At 31.6% G+C, this 20,984-nt stretch overlaps 1 protein-coding gene across 1 annotated transcript in view; it reads right to left on the reverse strand.

The window, feature by feature from the left end:
• Positions 1 to 5,720, reverse strand: part of LOC127707562 (membrane metallo-endopeptidase-like 1) — a 39,295-nt gene extending 33,575 nt beyond the window's left edge. Inside the window, exon 1 of the mRNA XM_052212160.1 lies at positions 5,699 to 5,720. The gene's annotated coding sequence lies outside the window, so the exon portion shown is untranslated. The remainder of the gene's footprint in view (positions 1 to 5,698) is intronic.
• Positions 5,721 to 20,984: the final 15,264 nt, after the last annotated feature.

Here is a 20,984-nt window from a genome sequence, read left to right on the forward strand (position 1 = left end):
AGTTAATATTCAAAACAGGGGAATAAATCTTTTTTATCGTCATGTTGAAAATCGATCAGCGTTTTTAAATCGTTCCTTTTACTGAAATATTGCTAAAGCCTTTTACCAAAGTCTTTTACCGTGGCTTCCTTTGTAGTAATATAATTACTCACTGATTGCGGAAATAAATTTTCTCGATGGATTTACATTAATTTTCGCAATTGAACTCCATTAAACATTTGAAGCATATCTGAAAATCTGTAATACGGGTCAGGAGCGGACATTTTTCATCACTGTGACAATGCTTTGTTACATCCTCACAGAAGAGCTTTTCATTGAATAATTCCATTGGTATAGGGTTTTTCATGTGTCATTTTATGAACTACTCGAAGATTGAATTGCAGTATTTCAAAATGTTGTCCCATCAGAGAATTCATAGCATAACATGATTTGAAAGTAATATTTAATAGAGCTGGAATGCGTTTTGATGGTTATCTATCTCAACAGAATTTTGGGCAATTTGTTTTACTGGTTTCGATTTCTTTCAGGTCTAAATTTTATTTCTTAGTTGAAATTAAAAGTTGTTTTTGTTATCCATTTAGACTGCTGAAATGATTACGATGACACCTTCTTGACAGTTCCTCTTTTGCGAAAACACAGAAAGGGGCAATGGTACCACAGAGGTCCACACTAGACCATAATCCAACATCTAGTTGACCGATATGTGGTCCTCAGCGCTTCTTGATTTTTCTTTGAGACTGCTGAAGATAAGCACTAAGTATCTGGTGTTTGTTCTTTGTAAAATAGTGAGGGCGGATGCCCCTTTGAAGCAATGCCAGAGTTTAATATGATTGTGCTCAAAAAGTTCTTCCTGTGTCATATTTATATTTTTTTGGTAAACAATTGTAGTCTCCTATATACCGGGTATTAAAATGTGAACACTTTTATCTAATTTAACACGCTTTTGTTTCCTTACAAAAGACTAATACCAGATTTTGTGTTTTTCTCAATAAAATAACATAAGATGTGATTTATTTCCGTGTGACCAACACTCGTTTCTGGAATAATCTTCATCTGGTACTCTCATAACCCAAAATTTGGATAGTAAACAACGAAACAAAATGTTTGGGAGCGAAAAAAAAAACAAAGTGCATAACCAGAACAACCTAAATAGTCTGCGATTAATTTTCCTGATCATGCCAATCAATACTGAAGTACTGGCTACTAAACGAATTGTACCCTCGGGGACTGATTGTCTATCGGAAGCAGTACCTGCATAGTGATACAGGTATGATATGACATGCTTCGATTTACATTCGTCGACTCCTGTTATGTTGGTTTCTACATCATACATTTTAGCATTAAAAAGTTGAACAAACTAGTGAATGTTATTTGCGAATTTTACAGAAAAAAAAACACAATGTTGGTTTCTACATCATACATTTTAGCATTAAAAAGTTGAACAAACTAGTGAATGTTATTTGCGAATTTTACAGAAAAAAAAACACAATGTTGGTTTCTACATCATACATTTTAGCATTAAAAAGTTGAACAAACTAGTGAATGTTATTTGCGAATTTTACAGAAAAAAAACCACAATGTCTATATTAGTATCTCCTCAAATCTAAACAAGCTGTAAACGAATTAAACAAAAACTACCTAAGATAACTTCATTCATTAAAGGATCGCAAACAAAGATATAGCTTAATTCGGGAATATAGACAACAAAAACATGACTATAAGTAAAATAGCATTAAATATATATAGTATTTTATCAAAGAATGCTGGCAGTTTCTCTTAAAGAAGGATTTTAAGGTACTATTAGATCTGCTGATATAAATAAATCATGCCTCTTACTATAATAACGGCTTTTGTAAAAAAAAAATATATAGAAATGCCGAACTCTAAGGCAAATTCGAAAAGGGGAAGTACACAATAACTGACAAATGCAAACGCTACCAACCAACGGAACGAGTGAAAAACATCTGTCATTAACTGAAGATTTCAAATGTAGCAACGTTATGAACATTACAGGAAAGCACAAACTCGTGCAATATATCGAGTGAAAAGAATAAATCCAGTAAAGAATAAAACCTAAATGACTTTTTCTCATGTTTATATTTGAACTTACTTACGTCCACGTGATTTTATCTATGGTGGATAGTTGTGTCATTGGCAAGCATGCTACATCTACGCATTTCTATGTTGATCTCAGGGTTTATCAACTGTTGCAGGATGTGTATAGTAACTATGCAAATCCTTGGTTTCTATTATTAATTTATTCATAGATATACGGTGGCGTGAGGATTTTTGTTTTCTTATACTCAAAGAGATAAGAGTCTTTTTTACAAAATTTAATACAAAGGAAGGATACCAAAGTTTCTTAAAATATAACAATCTCACGACGTATATACATATACACACATGAGAGTGAAAATGATAGGAATCTCTGAACACGAGCGGAATGAGACCAGTTTTGTCTACTGCCAAGTATGTATCAATCAGGAATTCGTCATAGGCTTCCAAACTAAGCCACTGCCAAGAACATAGTAAGACCTTTATATGGATATAGACAATTATATTAGCCTCTTTTATTTTAGCTCATTCAAATTCCATCGCATGACGTATATTGTTGAGCGTTTCTTTCATCCTATTTTTTTCAAGATATTAAGCTGATCAAACGTATAAGGAGACAGTAATACACTTGAACATGACAATATTCAATTCTAAGCTTCTTTCTGTCATCTCTGTTATATATCAATCTGATTTGCCTTATTCCTTGTCATTCCACTGTATAAACAGTCGACAGAAAAGATCTTCAAGCAGCTTTATGTTAAAAGAAGCTGGATTGATAAACAGGTGTATACCCTCAATAATGTTTACATTATCTTATAATTGTTTGCACTAGTGTCTTCTTTGTATATACGATTTATAATAAAGTGGAGATTTATAAATGGATTAAAATGAGCGCATTCAATAATATTCATTTGAGATCCACACATTTCTGTAAAGTTGTTATTGGTTTACATTCAACATACATATGTGGAGATATGGATCATACCTATAATTTAAAAAGATTTTTCCAATTCAATTATAAAATTCTTTAAGTTAAATACATAGGATGTGGTGCGATAGCAGAAGAGGCACAATGACCAAATATTGCTTTAATTATATTCTAGATATACTCGACATTTAGGGGTTTTTAAAAGTTTAATTTTCCCCGATAATATGGTTTTGAGCATCACTATACGGAAAGATTCTTGATTTATCAAAGGGTATATATTTATCAGATAATTTCGTTCATCCGATAGGTCTATGAATTTTGTCGACTTAACGTTAAATGAACTGATAAATATACGGGTTAGTACCTCATTACATTAAAGTATAAAAATCTAAAACATTTTATATTCGCTTTTCATATATGTGTATACCCCACGCTTCAAAATAGCGGGGTATATACTTTTTAATCTGTCTGTCAGTCTGTCCGTCTGTCCGTTCGTCCATCATTATCCCTGTAGTGTAAAATGTAATTCAACGAATAAAGTCATTACTCCAGATCTATAACACGCGTGTATTCAAATGAAATATTCGCTATCCATGCTAGATGTATGAAAGTTGAAACAAACAAGTGTTTGTCCTGGTTAACATTTTGAACTATTTATTATTGCACACAGCGATGTCCTTTTTTAGTCATAATAAATGTTCATTTTTTATCTTGAGATGCATGTTACATACTAAATAATTCTGTTCGAAAACTTCGTAGGTTTAGGAACTGCTTTCTGAATTTTTTTTATGAATGAGACTGTTTAATTCAACACAATTTTGTGTGTAAGTTACTGTCCAGATATGTTACAACATGCTTTAAATTTCAACTGTCAAACAGTCATGCCATAAACTTCACGTCATGATTTATATATTTTTGTCTTTAATTATGAATACAAGAGAAATAAAACTTGGCTACTTGAAATGTGATTAAAAGATGTTAATCTCATACATGGCCTCTGGAAAATTGCTCCCCCCCCCCCTGAAATGTTCTCCTTCGTCATAATATTGGTTATGAAGTAAATAATGTTTAAAAATCACAAACCGTCGGTTGCTATCAATTACTACAGGATGTATATCTTTTGTGACTTATGAAAAGGTTTTACTGAAATTGCGAAACAAATTTAACCAAAACTTAATACATGTATGCTTCAATGAACAACATTTCAAACAAATTTCAATAAACAGAATACGAAGTAAAAACTGCTTTTTCAAAAAGGATAAAATTTAATCACATTTTCTCAAGTTACTTATACGGTTTGCATTGCTGTTCTTGAATGTTACATTTACAGTTGAGTTCAATTCAATGCCGTGTCAAATTTTCTTTACATGCATATCTACTCAGATAAAAACTGAACTTGTAATAGAGAAGCATCTTGTATTTCAATATAGATTTATTTTACTTATACAATTAAAAAAAAACTGTTGTAGAGATTTCCTATCATGAATTTTGAAGTATTCACCATACAGTATATATTCTTATTAGTCCATTCACATTAATGAATTTTATCATTCTATTTAGTGTAAACTGACGTGTACGTATTTTTCATTTTGCACAGAACACTCATGTATACATACATTTTCAGTATTCCAGAGTGCTGTTTTAAATCTCATGCAACGATATTTGGATTCCAAATTTAATTTAGTGTGCGATACAATGTTTAAATTGTCTAAATTTGCAAAGTGAAAATGACGAATAAACGGCAAGTTTACAAAAATTGGTAGTTGCCGCATTTTTCGCAAAGCAAGCTACAATTACGAGTGAAAGTAGACTTGGTGTCAGAATAATATATATCGCTGGGTTTTCTGTCTTCAACTCGATTGTTTCCTTGTATATGCAAATGTAATCCCGAATCAGTGTTTCTGTCTTTCTAAGATGATAAGAAAATACGAGCTCATAAAATGTAGTCGTGCAAAATACTAGCAAAAGACACCGATGCAAACGAATTCCTAATTTTGGACAGATACAAAACAAATGGTGGGTTAATTGGCAATCTAGGTACACCTATATCGCTCTATTTAATAAATTTGAATATAAATAGTAAAACAAATCAAACAAACACAAAACACGTTTTTAGAAAAGTATTAGTAAATAGTACAATTAGTACAAAACGCATGTTGTCAAAGCTATCATTAAACGGATCTTTGTAAAATAAAAAAAACTTGCATATTATCAAATAAAAGTACCGTAGTTTAAACAGTTCACAACAAAAGCTCTATAAGATAGATCTCGTCTGGATCACCAGAAAAAACTGGAAGACTTATCACCCGAATTCGTGTAGATGTTTGACAACATCAAAGTGACAATTAGTCTATCGTAAATTTGTAAGATTTAAGGAGGCTAATTTGTCATGGTCAATGGCGTGTCGTTTTCTTGAAGACATTGACGGAGTTGTAAGTGCAAATAATTTGAAAGTTACAGCAAATAAAGGGAATAATAAAATTTCATTGATAATACAAGGACTTCTAATCGACGTTTATAATATATTATTAAACCGAAGGGAAAATATATTTGGAATTTTAATGATATAGATACATGCAATAAACTCTACAAATACGAATTCAAATGTTTGGACGTTACATCTGCAAACCCCGGTTACGTTATTAGTAGAAGCTTCACCTGAATATATATCATAATATGCCCTTATGACCACATAGAGGTACATCACATCTTTACCTTGTATCTATTAAAGTTAATGTGTTCCAAGAAATATAAATTGAGAAAAATTGCTAATAGTCCACCGAAGGTGATGGGGGTATGTTTCATTACCGAAGGAAAATACAACAAAAAGCTACTGTGACTATCTAAAAAGTCACAATTTTGTAATTATAATACGATTTAAGTTTAATAGGTGGATAGATATATATTTATATGGACGTATGGATGGATTGGATGTATTGATCGATAGATAAATTCACATTTGTAATTATGGACGGATGCATGGCGAGAGAGGGAGAGACTGGGAGTTTTTTTTTATTTAACTTAAAAGTTTGTGTTGTGTCTACATTAGTATAAAGTTCATTTATGATGGGTAATTTGACAAGTTATATATTTAGATATTTATGACAAAATTAAAAAAGGCAGATTTACAGTGAGATATAAAATATATAACAGGAAGGATATATAATATAATAATAGAAGATATCGACATCAAATGTCAACATTGTCTACATTCTAGACAGGTAATGTGACTTATTTATAATCCCACACACAAGTCCTAGTTAACTGTCACTTGGTTGATCAAGTACAATTTTACTTAGTATTTTGACATAACTTTGGTAACCTAAAACGTATTTTCTTATTTTTAAAATCGCAGAAAAGATTGTGAAGACATCGATTGATTGATTGATGGTTGCTTAACGTCCAATGACACTTATTTCATGCATGTTCAGGACGAGAACAAATTGACAATACATGCAAACGGTAGGTCCTGTAATAGGGGTCGTACGGGAGGAAGGTCGGGAAATTTGAGAGGATATAGCACGAAAACTAGTAATGTTAGTAGAAATAATCTAAAATGCTATAGAATAAAAACAGGTAACAACCAAAAAACAATTGGCGGAAAACTTTGATGAGATTTTTCGTCTTTTAGTATGCTTTATTTTTCTAATAAATAATTCTACTAAAGCTAGGGGTTTCGAGGTAAATGAAAAGCGTTAAAAAGGAAAATTCCATTATAAATTAGTAGCAAATTCTACCTATTTATCAACGTTTGGTTGACAACTGGATGCCCATTGGTATTGTCCGTTGTTTACATTATGGACATTTTAGAAATAAAAAATAAAAAGGATAAAAGAGATGTCATGTTTATTTTGTCTATTCATTCATTTGCCCACTCGTTTTAGCTGCCACAAATTTGGAATAGATTATTCTACTATTACTCGAAGCTTTTTTGATAAATGATATTTCATGCAATTATCTCTGAAACTTGATGTAACATAATCGTTCCTGTTTTCAACAGAGCAAGTTATATGGAATTCCCTCGTTGCTATATCCGACCTTTTTCGCATCCATATGAAAGACATGATTGTTCCATATCATGAAACATGCATGTAATAAAAAAGAAAACATGGTTTTTGTCTAAAAAATCAAATAAATGGACAATAGTGATTACTGATATCTGTTTGTGATTATGTAATCATAACATTTTAATTCGTCATAAATTTGTCTTTTACATGATTCTTAATGTACAAGCTGTCACTCAGTAAAAAATAAGTTCTCAAGATTCGTCGATCTACATGAGGTCATTTATCTGACGGGTACATTAGTTACAAAGGTTAGGCCTAAAGCCAAACATGTATTACGATAATTATTGTAACACGTTAATAATTAGGTTAAAAACCCGAACTAAACGAACGTGCGCGTACTGTATAATCTTGAGTTTTATTTTCAGGAACCGATACAAATTATTTGTTCATTCCATGAAGGTCTATAATTAACAATACTATGACATATCGTATTACAACTGGTTATTCAATTAATTGAAAAATTATTTTCCAGATTTATTTTTCTAATCACCAGTACATAGCATGAAATTGATGTCGAAATTGACACCCCAGACATCCAGATACCCGTGATTTTCTGTCTATTTCGTGTTGAGATAAGATTAATACTGTCGTGTAAACGGCTTAGATTCATCATTAAACTACGTCAAAATCAAGATAATTTTGAATGAGACTTAATTAACCGTGTAAATTAAAACTGATCGTTATAAACCGTAAAACTTGTGTAATTAAGGGCATTTAAATCATATTTTTGTTAAAAATTTTTGTTTTGATATGGCGAGGCATCACTGGATCGTTTTGTACGACTCTTAAGGATTAATGTTGAGCTTTGCCATTGGCTGTCAGTTGAGATGAAACTGTATTTAAGTAATTTAACGGGTCAATTTGATGATTTATAAGGAATTTTTCAATCTTGACAGAATTCCTCAGAAGTCCAAATTCAATAAATTGGATTTTCCTCTATTGCCATCTAACTTGATAAAGAACTTTTCCTGAACACACTTCTATCCTTTCAAGTAGTCATTTATCATTTGAGATTATACTAGATGATAAGCATTTTGCAGTAATTCAGAGTAGTTACAAGAACTATTAAATGCATTAGGGGGAAATTAGTTAAACAATTACTTCGACTGCTCATACACTAATCATTTTTATATGTATTAGAATATTTGACGAATTGGAATAGGAGGGTCGGTGTCGCTTTAATTAAAGGAAAATAACATTACACTACGACAAACATCATTACGCAAAGTAATAAATTCTAATGATTTACAAAGCAACCACCGTTTACTCAATATCGAATTTCTTCAACCCGAGTAAATGAATGTAAATATGTATTATGTATTCAGTTTAAAAGGAAAAAATATGTAAATGTTCAGTTCGTTTTATAAATAGAATAATTTTGTCGTTTGTCATTAAATCGTTGTCAATTCTATGTCGTTTGCTGTTGACATTACACTTACGATATTTTATTTAAATTATTAGCAAATGAAATCAATTAATATGTTTTATTAATTGTCTTACCTGTCTCACGTCAGCGGGCGTTGGCGATACGGTACTAAGTGTTGCTTCAGCCTGATTAGCAGTATTGTTTATATTTGCCCACGATGATTTTAAGTTTTTATAGTCGCCAAGTGTAATAATAAAATTTACAGTAACAGACACTAATGCAATAACTAATATTATATTCCAAAAACAACAACATTTCATTCGCATAGAACCTTTCTGTCCCCAGTGCGAGCTCGATTCAAAGGAAATGGAACGGATTCTACCGTTTCCATTTCTCTTCAAATCTGGCTTTTCTTGCAAAGAAACATGTTCGGGATCACGGAACACTATTTGTCCATCTTCTAATCCGGAGCTGCTGCATGTATCTTCATTATTATCCAAAGTATATACCACATATTTATCCGAAGCAGGACTACCTATTGGCATGTTTAACACCTCTGCCGTTCACCGTGTCATGTTGTCAACTGATTGATCTGTGATGATCCTAAATATCTATACATGCCTGACCAGGCATGAAGTTTTGTAGATATACCTTTTTGTAGCGATAAACTGATCCGTTCTTTTAATTGATCTAACAGAAAATCTATTAAAAAGATATTGCGTTCAGGTTCACAGTGCATTAAATGCAGGTGAATCCACCACTATTGACTGATATTGTGACATAAAAACTTCAGTTAATAATTGGATTTCTTAAACTTATATAATGTATAAACATTTTTATAAAGCACGTAGGTCCATTAAAGTCGAAAGAAATATTTATTTGTTTAATTCATTGTGAAAGATTCCGTGTTTAGAATTTATTAATACAATGATTTGTGAAGATCCGGTGACACTAACCAGTCTTTTGATTATCACATTTTTATTAGTCTGATTCAAACAGTAGATAACATTAATCTGCTTAAATATAGCGAAATAATAAATATAATTTTCAAGTACGATTTAAGTTCGTTAATTCCAACAGTTTACAAGTGAATGCTCCCACAACATGTGCTGAATAATAAAAAGCTGACCAATTCCTATCGATTGGTTAATTAGTTCAATTCCAACTATACACAGACATCTACAACTCTATCGCACTTGCTTTGTGAATGTTGAAATTACTGAGTGATAAACCTTAATAATAGTCTGACAAATAATAAGCAAATTGTGACGGATACAGTCCCGGTGAATAGAGGAAAATCCGTTTACAGATATATGTGTCCCTACTGGACACAAAAGGTGACTTCCAATTAAATCGTATACTGTCGCTGTTAGTCTGACACTACAATTATAGACGTGTATTGGCGAGCCGGACGCACCTGCTTCCAAACTGATTGGACTTCTCCTAATCAATGTAATTGACAAGAATCAGAGTGACGGACAATGAAAAATTCTTTCTCCTTGATTTGTTAAGGAAATTAAAAGTTATCTCTGTTAAAGGAATCCGTTACATCTTTGTTTTAAGCTGTATTCAGTATCGTTTCAATGCTACGGTGAAGTAAACATCAACCAACATCCATAATCAATGTTATCTAATGAAAATTAAGTTTCACTTTCAATATCGGTTGAAGATAACGGTTTTTTAATTCCACAAAACAGATTAAGCCTTTTTATTCACAACTTAATAGAATATATTGATGCAAGCTTATTTTTTCCTACTGTGTGTGGTTTCTCTAGAGAAGAAACGCGTTAGAATCTTGTCAAATTTTTCTCGGGTTTCCTTAAATAATGTTCATTGTGCCGTATTTCTCAGATGATGCATGTAATGAATTTTCTTTTACCATTTGTAAATTAGTTTCTACATTATATTGGAATCTTTTCCCCTAAGTTTTCTTGTTTAATTAAATTGTTTTCTGACTTTAAGCTCCATATCACTTTTAACACGGACCCTAAAGAACAGCCTAAAATGGATTGATGTATGACATAACGTCACTGCGAATTACAATCCCGACAACATTATACGCTTTTTATATTCTGATCTTAACAGAGTTATAATTCAATCCGTGAAATACGAGTTCTTCTTAACACTGGAGCCGTTTGCCATGGATTTGCATATAAAATTACGACTAGAAAAAAGAAGAAGAAATAAATCCTAATTGCAATACAACCAGTTCAAGCCTCCATTAGTCGAGTGTTTATATGTTGGATGTCGCATTACCATATCAAGAATTGGCGTTTATTTCTTAATATTGATGATGCGTTTCCCATGAAATCGACAACAAATTGCATTTTAACTAAAGAATAAGTATCGTTAAATTAATGGGTAATTCTTAAAATGGGTTTTGATTGATTCTATGTCGAAGTCAACATTTTTTAGCTTTCAATGTTATGAAATATATGTTTAATTGGGACGGAATCCATAGTTAAAATAGGTTTCAAAAGTTCAGCTTTTTTATGTTCGCTTTCGATTAAATAATGACACACGTTTTAGAATTATGAAAAGATGAATACGATATTTACGTATTACAGTCGGTTACTGTTTGAGAAAAAAATATTCTCACTTTAGCTTATAAATTATCTCTGAATTTCTGGATAGTTAAACTGAGTGTATTATCGAATAGCTGTATACAATGTTTCCATGTTTCGTGATCTATGAAATTCTTCCTACTTTTCTGAACATTATACCAGGATTCGTTTTAATTGTGTTACTGGTATGTATGTACTGATAAGGACAGAATTGAGTAGTAACAAAGCTATATCGTCGCCAACATATGTTTATGTGCCTAACCAATGTTGAGAGTCTAAGCAGTGGTTGCTTCAATTTCTCTATGCTTTGTTCACTGGTGGAATTTTGTTGATTTCAGATATTCGGTAATATCTGTTGAATCAATTCACAAGTTATCTACATGTTAAGAGTTTTGGTCTGTTTGTAATTTTCCTTGTACTTCAACCCCTCGTGTTGATCTCTTGGCTGCTATCACATTAACTAGAATACTAAAATGAGACTAATACATGATCTATAAATATGTATTGAAAAACTGATTCTCGATATCGAACCCATGGGAAGGGTGTCAACTGAACATTCCGTTTCCAAAAATACTATAAATTGATTTTGAATATTAAAAATTCACTGCTGTTAACAGGAAATGTCAAACCAAGTAAATATTAAAAAAATATACACACATTTTTAAATATTAAATAGGACAGTGGAAGATTCAATCTTTTTTAAAATAAACCCATAGAATAAATTAGTTCATCTAATTCAGAAATTGAGGTTAATTGTTGTCGTTTTGATATTTAGAATTATTCTTAGAAAGTAGCGAAAATTGGACGTTGTTCATTTTGTACAGATATGTTTTGTAGAATGCGTGCATAGACTACAATTAATAGCAAAATATTTGACAAGAAATTTTATGTGGTTGCACTCGAAAATGCAGGATTATTATGCAATTCTCTTATTCTTATATATTGAACATCCATGGAACTGGTTTACTTGATAATATGAGTCATGTCGATGTGCATGGAAGAAAAAACTTTTTATGTCACCACCTTATCGATGACAAAGTCTCCAATCCAAGCTCTTTTTGTCCAGATAAATTGTTATTGCATTTAACAAAAATACGTAATATTTGAAATAAATGAACAATTTCTGTAAACGGACAAAAAAATTACAACGACCATTGCATTGGTATTCCATATTTGAAGAAAAAGGAGAGAAGATGCTAAAGGGCATTTAAAAAACCTTAAGTAAAAGTAAGACAAACGAATATTCCATGGCCGAAAGAAAAAGGACGAACAGAAATACTACAATCCACATAACACTACATAAAAGTCTTAATATTTACAACAAGAACCTTACAAAAACCGTATGACCATGACAGAGAAATATGAAGTTATGTTCTGTTTGTCTCAAAACAAAACTGTTTAAGATTAAAATCCGAGGAATACAAAACCAAATGTCAATATGAATGCATACGTCAATGAGGCAACAATCGTTAAACAAAATAAAGAAGAGACATCGAATGGGACGCACATACTAAAGATATGTCATTAACACCAAATTCAGTTTACACATGTATGTGGGAGAATTATTACACCAATAAACTGCAACGCTATAATTGGAACTTAAGGAAAGAGTAGACAACTCTATTCTATGTCAATATATCAAACCTGGAAATGGTTTTTTATTGATCTTTAAATTGAAATATTAAATATGAACATAGGATGCCGCCAGTGGAATTAGAACTGCTTCATTTTCGGAGCAACTGAGTGAACTACGGTTTTGGTTGAATTTATGTTGCTAAGTATTAACTGAATTTCACAAATATGATTTGACCCATCCGATATCTATTTTTACGTAAGCTAGTCTTTTTATATGAGACATAGTTGGACTATTGCTTAAAATTCTTTAGAACATTCAAATGTTTTAATTTCATTTCATAAGAAGAGTGACACCACATCTTTTACATCCAGATTGTGTAGCTTTACAGTAAGTCGGAGGCTCGGTTTTGATTGATGCAGGGTGTCAGTTGATCTTTTCCCTCTATATTTCCTACATTTGTCCAAAACAATATTTTCCATTTTAGATGCTATATTTTATACAGTAAATGAAAAAAGATATGTTAAAACAGAGAAATTGCACTTGAACTTCATATTAACATCAAATTATACTTCTCATTTACTTGCAACAACACACACGAAGGCTTTATAAGATGTTGATGTAGGTGCCGATTGCCTTTATTGGTTGAAGTAGCAATATTAGTATCCATGATTTTTTTTTTTTAATTTGACAGATTTATCTTTCTAAGACTAACACTATTCAACAACTGATAGGATGTATATGGTCTAGACTTTTAACATGTTCGTTTTTTAACCAGAATGTATATTTTTGTTTGGAACTCATATGATAACTATTAAAATGCTGCTTAAACCTCTGTCATATATGCGGTTCCGATAATGTTTGTTCTGAGACAGCATTTGAGCTGCATTAAAGAAACAAACTGGCTTGAGCTTACATCTCTAAATGAAGGATTTACCATTTTAATACTCTGATCACCGAGTTCAGAAGAAGCTGGCGTAATACATAAAACTGCGAACCACAATTAAACGATATTGACGGTTCTAGAATAAGTTTGTTAGAGGTAAAAGCTGAACTCTTTATATTCTTTTAATGAAGCAATATCAAAGACAAAATCCCAGCTGTTTTCGAGATAAACGAAGATTTGTATCGATCTTTGTTAAAATATGAAACATTTTAATATGTTCCGAAATCTGGTTTGCAAGCTGATAATTTCCCAATTAAAGATAATGAATGGGGAGTATTGTCTTAAACGATCCGGTATTTTTACTTATATATTTTAATGCTTTATGAATAAAGTTAGTTTTTATACACTTTTACAGATATTAATTGTGGGTGGGGAGGAAAATTCAATATAAAAAAATGAATTCTGCGTATAATTCTTTAAAGGTTTTCAAAGTAGCAACTAATAGACCAACTTAAAATCAAACAAGTCTTCATATCAATAAATACATAGCTTGACAAGGCCTACGTCACCAGCAAACCTTTACTTGTCATTATCTGTAAATACAAATGAAAGCTAAGACAGATTGACATGTTATTGGATTTGAAGTACAAAGGTTTTTCACTTAATATCAGCAGACATTTGTATCAATTATGTAAGGGTGAATTATTTTTACTAACCAGGATATGGCCCTATTTGATCCTCCTACCTTTTTAGTAATGAGATTTTACTCCTGGACAGATGGTGTCTATGAAGATAACTCCCATGTCTTATGTATTTTGTTTTCGAGCGAACCTGATGTAGATTATTCCAGTTTACTCCTGGACAGATGGTGTCTATGTAGATAACTCCCATGTCTTATGTATTTTGATTTCGAGCGAACCTGATGTAGATTATTCCAGTTTACTCCTGGACAGATGGTGTCTATGAAGATAACTCCCATGTCTTATGTATTTTGATTTCGAGCGAACCTGATGTAGATTATCACAGAAGCGCGTGTTCTTCACACTTGTTTAATATTGCAAAAAGTAGACATAGAACACTAAATGACACATGCGACGAATTTTTATAATAATTAATAAAAAGAAATGAAAGCAGAAAAGTCCCTATAGTTCGACGAGAACGGTAGCACAGAAAACCGGTTTTGACAAAAAATAATTTGTAATTTCAAGTATTTTATGACGTTACAAAATAATATGATGATGTACTATCAAACAACACTGGTTACGACGATGGCGTCGATTCTTGGGGCATTAAAAATAAATCTGAAGCGCTATTTTTTTGGGGTTTTGTAGAGAGTGTGTAGAATTTTTTGTCTCGTGAATCAATACACCATATTCATTTATAACAGAGATAGAGATAATTAGAGATAATTTATTTTATTAAAGTGTCACCATCCATTATAGTATCTACATATATATATACAAATTTATAGATTTAACATTGTTGTGCTGATATTTAGAGTAATTATGAATATGATGTGGTTTCAGCATTGTATCACCGTCACAGGTGATCCAATGGATGGATCTGTCGTAGTGTTGTCACTTGTTTAGACGTATATTTTAACAAAACGCATTTGACTAGCAGGTCGAACAACGGATGTTCTAAAACCCTGATGACTGCCATGGCGATTGCCAAATAAACGGATCACCAGATGTAACAAAATGGATCTTAATTATTAATTGAATACCAAACAGAAAACAATAAACTTGCGGAAAAGATGGTATACCGCAAACATGAGGTGCAAAACTTGATACACCATAACCGGATTTCGACAATAAATGTCTCTTCAGTGATGTTAGGAATCGAAACGGTATTTAGAGGCCATAGAATTTACCTCAATTTAGGATAGACTCCTGAATTTTGAAGAGTCGAAATAGGATGAACGGATTATATAAACCCGAAGGCAAATATAATACAAGCCCAAACGAAAAAATATAAACAAGTCTAAATTGAAAACAACGTTCAAAACTATGATTGCGTTGGATAAAAACCGCAACTTTTATACGTGTGCATGCAAACAAATTTCTTATATATACATAACTACTCTAAATATTAGCACAACAGTGTTAAATCTGCAAATTTGCCAAAGCAAATTTTTGTTCTTCCCACTCATAAAGTCATAAGAACCTAACATTTAGTAAAAGGATGCCAGCCGAAAACGACTTATGAGGCACTATCATTAAAACAGACATTTAATACATACATACAAACGACAACTTTTTTACATGTAAAAAGTATTTCGTAAATAAAAAAAAAAAAATATATATAATTTATAGATCACAACATGTTTTCCTCGGTAAACATAGAATACAGGGAACTAGCTAAAAGAGGAACCGTATTCTCATTACACATAAGATAAAGAAGTTTTTCAATATCGCATAGATAATCAAAATCAACATTTCAAACACAGGCTTTGGCATATAATTCATGTCTGATAACAGAGTAAAAACAACAATAAAAAAGAAAATGCTTCTCATCTTCAATTTGGCCACTATCACATAAAATACACAAACGATCTTGTAGAGGTTCTGGTGGTCTACATTGCATTTTGACAGAGTTTGTCTTGAGTGCTGTGAAGCGCATGCTCTAATATCTTATAGCAGTTATGGCATATCTATTCCTGAGATAACTTCTCTCATGTGTACCACATGTATTTCAATATTTTCTCTGTCAGTGAGCATGTTAATCAATCTTTTTTACATGTATGCGTCTACCCGAACTAATTGTCTTATTCGTACAATTTATCACTTCAAGTGATCGAAAACATTTTTGTGTGCCCCTTAATAGTCTTAATATTTACGTCGTTTCTGAATTTTACAATGAGGATTTCAGACAAATAATGATAGTATCTATAAGATTTCTTTGTCCGTTTTATTCAGTCATTTGTTGAGATTAACCCGCATGTGTGTCAGCATTTAATGTGGTATTGTTTTGCTCATTATCGAAGGCCGAACGGTGACCTATAGCTACTTAAATCCATTTCATTTGGAGTCTGGTGGATAGTTGTCTCATTGGCAATAATAACATATCTCTTTATTTTTGTATAAATGCGAGCATTATTTTCTTTTAGTTTATGTGTAGATATTTGAGATCATGATTTATTCATCGTATCCCTTCTTTTCAGATCTGTTTTCAATACAAATCTTTATATTTTCTTCAAAACTTATATTAGACAACTGCTAAGGGTTCCTGGTGTAAATAAAGACAAAAGTGTTTCCTTAATAAAATTGAGAATGGAAATGGGGAATATGTCAAAGAGACAACAACCCGACCAAAGAGCAGACAACAGCCGACGGCCACCAATGGGTCTTTAACGCAGCGAGAAAATCCCGCACCCGGAGGTGGTCCTCAGATGGCCCCTAATTAAATTGTGTACTAGTTCAGTGAAAATGGACGTCACACTAAACGCCAAAACATATAAATGAACTAAAATTAAAAAAACATACAACTCTAACAAAGGCCAGAGGCTCCTGACTTGGGACAGGCGCAAAAATGTTTACAGATGTTTTATCCCAATAAATGTTGTCCCCGACGTTTTACTTCGAAATACATGTTGTTTATAGATGTTTTATTTCGATGCTTGCTTTCCATAAATATTTTTCATCACCACACGATGCCTACAACGTTTTACTCCGATACATGATGTTCACAGACGTCAATACTTATTGTTAACAGACGTTTTACTTCGTTACTATAGGGGTATTGCATGGATATTGATGCATATTATCCCAAGTAGATTTTTGTATTATTCGGGCTTGCGAGTGCAATATATATTCAAAGAGGAATAACATACACCAATATGCACGCAATAACCCCTTAATTGTATAGCAAAGATTGAAAACTGTTGAAAACATATGTTTGTCCCTAAAAATGACAGCTTTAGTTAAAGCTTTAGTAGCTCTAGTGCAATAGAATATATCACTGCACGCTAATTTTTGGTTGCGTTCTGCATGTGTTGCTTTATAATAAAGGTGGTTCACAGACGATTGACTTAGATACACTAGGTAGTTTACAGACATTTTACGTGGATACATATGATTGTTCACACACATTTTATTTTGAGATAGATAGTTCACGGATGTTATGGGTCGATACAAGTTGTTCACATACGTTTTATTTCGATACAGGTTGTTCACAGACGTTTTACTTCAATAAAGATTGTTCACAGACGTTTTGCTTCGATATAAATTGTTCACAAATGTTTTACTTCGGTATAGGTTGTTCACAGACGTTTTACTTCAATATTGATTAATCACAGATGTTTTATTTCGAAACAGGTTGTTCACTGACGTTTTACTTCGATATAGATTACTCACAGATGTTTTATTTCGAAACAGGTTGTTCACAGACGTTTTACTTCGATATAGATTGTTCACAAATGTTTTTACTTCAATATAGATTGTTCATAGACGTTTTATTTCGATATAGGTTGTTCACAGACGTTTTACTTGGATAATGATTGGTCACATACATTTTACTTCGATAAAGATTGTTAAACAGACGTTTTATTTCGATATAGGTTGTTCACAAATATTTTACTTCGATATAGATTGTTCACAGCCGTTTTACTTCGATAAAGATTGTTCACAGACGTACTTCTTCTATATAGATTGTTCACAGATGATTTACTTCAATATATATTGTTCATAGATGTTTTGTTTCGAAATATGTTGTTCACAGACGTTTTACTTCGATGTAGATTGTTCACAGACGTTTTACTTCGTTATAGATTCTCACAAATGTTTTACTTCGAAATAAATTTTTTCACAAATGTTTTACTTGGATATAGATTGTTCACAGACGTTTTACTTCGATATATATTGTTCACAGACGTTTTACTTCGATATAGATTGTTCACAAACGTTTTACTTCAATATAGATTGTTCATAGACGTTTTATTTCGATATAGGACGTTCACAGACGTTTTATTTAGATAATGATTGGTCACATACGTTTTGCTTCGATATAAATTGTTCACAAATGTTTTACTTCGGTATAGGTTGTTCACAGACGTTTTACTTCAATATTGATTAATCACAGATGTTTTATTTCGAAACAGGTTGTTCACTGACGTTTTACTTCGATATAGATTACTCACAGATGTTTTATTTCGAAACAGGTTGTTCACAGACGTTTTACTTCGATATAGATTGTTCACAAATGTTTTTACTTCAATATAGATTGTTCATAGACGTTTTATTTCGATATAGGTTGTTCACAGACGTTTTACTTGGATAATGATTGGTCACATACATTTTACTTCGATAAAGATTGTTAAACAGACGTTTTATTTCGATATAGGTTGTTCACAAATATTTTACTTCGATATAGATTGTTCACAGCCGTTTTACTTCGATAAAGATTGTTCACAGACGTACTTCTTCTATATAGATTGTTCACAGATGATTTACTTCAATATATATTGTTCATAGATGTTTTGTTTCGAAATATGTTGTTCACAGACGTTTTACTTCGATGTAGATTGTTCACAGACGTTTTACTTCGTTATAGATTCTCACAAATGTTTTACTTCGAAATAAATTTTTTCACAAATGTTTTACTTGGATATAGATTGTTCACAGACGTTTTACTTCGATATATATTGTTCACAGACGTTTTACTTCGATATAGATTGTTCACAAACGTTTTACTTCAATATAGATTGTTCATAGACGTTTTATTTCGATATAGGACGTTCACAGACGTTTTATTTAGATAATGATTGGTCACATACGTTTTTTTACTTCGATAAAGATTGTTAACAGACGTTTTATTTCAATATAGGTTGTTCAAAAGTATTTTACTTCGATATAGATTGTTCACAGCCGTTTTACTTTGATAAAGATTGTTCACAGACGTACTACTTCTATATAGATTGTTCACAGATGATTTACTTCAATATATATTGTTCATAGACGTTTTGTTTCGATATATGTTGTTCACAGACGTTTTACTTCGATATAGATTGTTCACAGACGTTTTATTTCGATATAGGTTGTTTAAAATATTTTACTTCCATATAGATTGTTCACATCCGTTTTACTTCGATAAAGATTGTTCACAGACGTACTTCTTCTATATAGATTGTTCACAGATGATTTACTTCAATATATATTGTTCATAGACGTTTTGTTTCGATATATGTTGTTCACAGACGTTTTACTTCGATGTAGATTGTTCATGGACGTTTTATATACGATTCATGTTGTTTACAGACTTTTTTTAATTAAGATTGATCACAGACGTTTTTTTTTAGATACAGGTTGTTCACAGACATTTTACTTCGATACAGATTGTTCACAAATGTTGTACTTCGATATAGATTGTTCACAGCTGTTTTACTTCGATATACATTGATCACAGACGTTCTATTAAGATACAGGTTGTTCACTGCCGTTTTACTTCGATACAGATTACTTTGATATATATATTGTTTACAGACACTTTCACAGACTAAAATCATATATAGAGTTTTGAGAAAATTTAGTAGTGTAGTTGTTTCTATAACAAACTACAAAAATGTAAATGAAATAATTGGAAGTTAGTATTACAGTCACCAAATTAAAATCTATTTGATTTGAATAATTGATGATTGATAATTGTTTCTTGTCTTCGTCTCTTGTATAACATTTATCAGTATAACAAGACAGATTTCACAGATTAGTCGATATAGATTTACAGTGCTTGTGATAATGGAGTTAGAAGTTTGATGACAAAGAAAGATTGTTGATACTTCCAATAATGTTGTTCAGAGTATATCATTTCTCATTCTTTACTAGATCAGCTAAAAAAAATCGAAAAATATTGTAACATGATGTTTATGTCTTCGGAAAAAGATAACTTTATAAATGAAGTTTTCCAGTAATTCTATATCCAAATAAACAGTTTGATAACATACCCTAGAGAACAATGTCATGGCGTTATACCAGTTATACGTTATAGGTCCTTACGAAACTTTCATATCAAAAATATTGTGACAATTCCAGAATAATTATAGAAGAAGAAATATGTTTAGTAAAAACAACTACTGACAACATCTAACTGTGTTCCAAAGTCACAAATAAAACCGCCAAGGTAAAGGAGACAGCAGATAGTAATCTACAAAACCTGTCTTTTAAAAAATACAACCGTGAAATGGTTGGACTGAAGAAACTAACAACGGAACAAAGTTTTCCTTGGAATTATTTATATGTGATCAGTTAGTTATTTCGTGGAAGTATTATATTGACTCGATACTACTTTCATGATTATTTGAAATCATCGAGATAATTCAGTGTTTTCTTTACTTCCAAACAAGTCATTAACATACGAAAATGTCCTTAATTGTATTTCAAACAAAACATCAAAGCACTTTATTGACAATTGATGATTATATGTGCTTTGACAAGTTTCTATCATCTCCCTTTAGGTATCAGTATAATTGATTCTATGGAAAAGGAAATATTTTATTGTGCTTAGTAAAGGGCAAATGCTCTCGGGGAAAAACATTCTTATGACTATTTTTTA

Source organism: Mytilus californianus, unplaced genomic scaffold (genome assembly GCF_021869535.1).
Source record: "Mytilus californianus isolate M0D057914Y unplaced genomic scaffold, xbMytCali1.0.p SCAF_7, whole genome shotgun sequence".
NCBI classification, from domain to species: domain Eukaryota; kingdom Metazoa; phylum Mollusca; class Bivalvia; order Mytilida; family Mytilidae; genus Mytilus; species Mytilus californianus.